This window comes from Octopus bimaculoides, chromosome 11 (assembly GCF_001194135.2).
Source record: "Octopus bimaculoides isolate UCB-OBI-ISO-001 chromosome 11, ASM119413v2, whole genome shotgun sequence".
NCBI classification, from domain to species: Eukaryota; Metazoa; Mollusca; class Cephalopoda; order Octopoda; family Octopodidae; genus Octopus; species Octopus bimaculoides.
The window spans coordinates 24,891,933-24,895,383 of NC_068991.1; the positions used below are offsets into that span (position 1 = coordinate 24,891,933).

The following is a 3,451-nucleotide window of genomic DNA, read 5'->3' on the forward strand; positions in this document are numbered from 1 at the left end:
TATATATATATACACACACACAAACGAATGGTTTTAAGTGGTATTTTTATAAGCTTATAGCGATCACCGTGCAAATGTGTGTACACACACGCACACACAATCAATTATCTAAGTGCCTTTTAGTGCACAAGATCAAAAGAAATTGCCATTGCTAGTCAATGTTGGTGTTGACTTATTCTTGTAGCGTGACCATCACCGTCACCGCCTTTGTAGATGCCAACGAAGGTACCTTTACGTCATCATTCAGCCTGCTAGAAAACTATTTTTCAGTTGTCGTTGTAGTAATTGTGGATTTTTAAAGTGTGTCCATATACTATATATATACTATATTAGACATAATGACAAAGCAATACGGTTAAGGGTGGAAAGAAGAGAGACATAAAAGAAAAGACGCAGTGAAGGAGAGTAATATAAAAGTAACGGGGAGAGGAAGAAAGAGAGCGTGAAGAAAAGAAAAGAGATAGAGAGAGAGAGGGGAAAGAAAGAGGTTTTATTCCGTCAGTTTAATACGACATACCTTTGTTTTTTTTTCTTTTTTTCACGTCTTTCCCACTCCTATCAAAATATTTCTCTTTACGTATCAACAAAATTTGTTTATCAGTGAAAAGAGGACATTTTCCTTCGCTCTCCACCAATTAACTTAGCAGACCGTCAGGTAGGTTGATTATTAATTACAATTAATTAACGGATGAACAACTAAAGTAAAACCGCCAACTTCAAGTTAATTTATTTTATTTGACTTTTCATTATTCTTCACTATTTACTGCTCTTGCTCAATCCTTATATAAAGACTGTTTCTAATTGAGCCTAACTGTATTGACTAAGGCTTGGCAAAGTGGTTTATATTGAACCTTGAGTCTTGCCTAACTGTTGAATGGGGTCCATAAACACTTGAAACGATTTTGAGCATTAAAGATGCTGAATTATTAGGAATTGAATTTGGAGGAACGAAGTAATTTAAGGCTAAAACTCATTAATTTCCAGCCAAATATCGATGTAGTAATTAGTTTCGTTAAATACATATTACACATTAGATATTTCGAATATACTGTATTTATGCAATATAACTGAATTTTAATTATTCTTTATCAGTTTCCTTACGTGTGTTCTGTTCATTATATGTCTTTATGTGGGGGACGAGCCGACACTTTAAATATTTCTTATTAAAAGTGATAACACAAAAGAACGAAGGAATTTATTTTTGAATCAAGAATTTCTTTCTCTCAATTATACGTTTTAATTTTATTTTAGAAATTTACATGAAAGGGGTCAATAAGTTATCAACGATTCACTGAAGGGGTCAATGTTATAAGAAGCTTGTCAACAACACACACACACACACGTAGTTAGAAAAAAGATTAATATAAACAGGGACTTGGCAACGTTGTCTAATGTGTCCTTTTTAAGTGTGATAAATGCCAGGCACTAAGGGGATTCAGTGAACGGCACTGCCCTTCTCCTCACTATTCAATGGTGTACCCTCAGATTTAAAAAATACAGTTTACAAAAATCCTCCCGCAACATAAGTTAATGCCCACCCAAAATATTCTGAAGCACCCCCTGGCACCAAGGTCTGGCAACGGGCTTGATGTGAAATGAGCGAGATTTGACTATTATTCCTAGCAAATTGAGCAACTACGTTAGATGTTCCGGTGTTTAGGGTTAGGGTTTTCGTTACTCCGAAAACGGGTGGTGTACGTATTCTTTACCCCCGCCGATGTTCCTACTTTTGTCGTTTGCTTTTGATTTCAGTTCTTAAAACTTATCCCCACCATCGCCTACTGCTAAGGATCCTGTAGGATCTTAGCTGTTTGGTATAGACATCTGACACCTCTCACTCACGTGCAGATTTTCCATATTTTAGATCTGTTTTGAGGTCGATGAATCAATTAAGTAAATACAATTGACTTGTTATTTTTTTTACATTGTTTATACCAGTGGTATTCAACCAGGGTTCATATGATCCCCGAGGCTCCATATAAGATTTTTTTGGGTGTCTTCACGAGCGAAATAGTGATTTCGAGACTCACAGTCGTTATATTAAGTGTCAATGAAAAACTTTTGCTTCAGATATTTATTGCAAGAAATAGTTAGGTTTCTTTCTAACGCTTTACGTAGTTCAACCTTCACAAGTGAATGTATAACGAACAGAGTAGGAATCTTGAAAGAAGTATCTATAAAAGTTGTTTTTAAATATCGAATGACTATATGGGTCCACCAGAGTAAGGGGTCTATAAGTAAAAAAATGATTGAGAATCACTGGTTCAAGTAATCTATATTCCTTATACGAAAGCTCGGACGAGATGAATCAAATTAATTATCAGGAGTACTGTTACATCAGAGGATCTGCGGGAAAATCGGGACAGTCTTTCGGTTTATGAACACAAGAGGAAATTTAACATAAGAAATGCCATGACGACATCGATATTTTGAGAAAAAAGAAAATGGAAAAAAACTTAAATATTGATAAAGTTGTTTCTTTCTTTTGTTCAGAATCAGAATTTCCATATTTTTAGAAGTGGGATTTCTCAAAAGTTTTCGTGAAAAAAATAAAAATAAAAAATTTGGGAGAGGGGAAGGAAAATTAAAATATGTGAAAGCAATTTCTTCTTTATTTTATGTAGCTTTTATCTTGCTTCACTCATTAGATTGCGGCCATGCTGGAGCACCGCCTTGAAGAATTCTAGTCGAACCTATCGACCCCAATACTTGTAATTTTTTTGTAAACCTGGGACTTATTCTATCAGTCACTTTTGCCGAACTGCTAAATTGCGGGGATGTAAGCACACCAACACTGGTGGTCAAACGGTGGTGGAAGATAAACACACACCCACACGATGGGCTTCTTACAGTTTCTGTCTACCAAATACACTCACATGGCTTCGTTCAGCCTGAGGCCATAGTAGAAGGCACTTGCCCATGTAGTTCAGAAGCAAATTTTTTTCAACACAGTCGCGCCTGTGCCATATTTATTTATTTGTTTTTTCTTTTTTGTGAATCACTATATAAACCTTAATTTATTGAAAACATTTGATCCAAAGAAGTTTTTGCCAGAAAAAAACAAAAAGTGTTATTTGGCATGTCTACCTAGACATGGTGGAATAGGGTTAATATTTCCTCTTTCACAAACCCAAAGAATGCTATCAAATTAACTCTTTTCGATACTCATCTGCCTGAGACCACATCTGAATCTATGATACAAACTTCCTGTTTTTCACAGAATTAAAGAGGAACTTTCCATCAAATTTTCATGCTCATTTTATAGGAAACAGTAATTTCATAACTAAGAACAACAATGATAACAGTAACAACAATATAAAGGGCATGGATACAATGTAGTAGGCAAGCCCATAAACACACACACAAGCATACATGTGAAACACATATGCGCACACATAGGCATGCACACACACACACACACACACACACACATACACACACACACACACAC

The 3,451-nt window shown here is 35.5% G+C and overlaps 1 protein-coding gene across 2 annotated transcripts in view; it reads left to right on the forward strand.

Moving 5' to 3' along the window:
- The first annotated feature begins 349 nt into the window (after positions 1-349).
- Positions 350-3,451, forward strand: part of LOC106883406 (epidermal growth factor receptor kinase substrate 8) — a 134,064-nt gene continuing 130,962 nt past the window's right edge. The window contains exon 1 of one of the 2 annotated variants that reach the window (XM_052971640.1): positions 350-655. The gene's annotated coding sequence lies outside the window, so the exon portion shown is untranslated. The remainder of the gene's footprint in view (positions 656-3,451) is intronic. The other variant, XM_052971639.1, reaches the window with a different exon arrangement.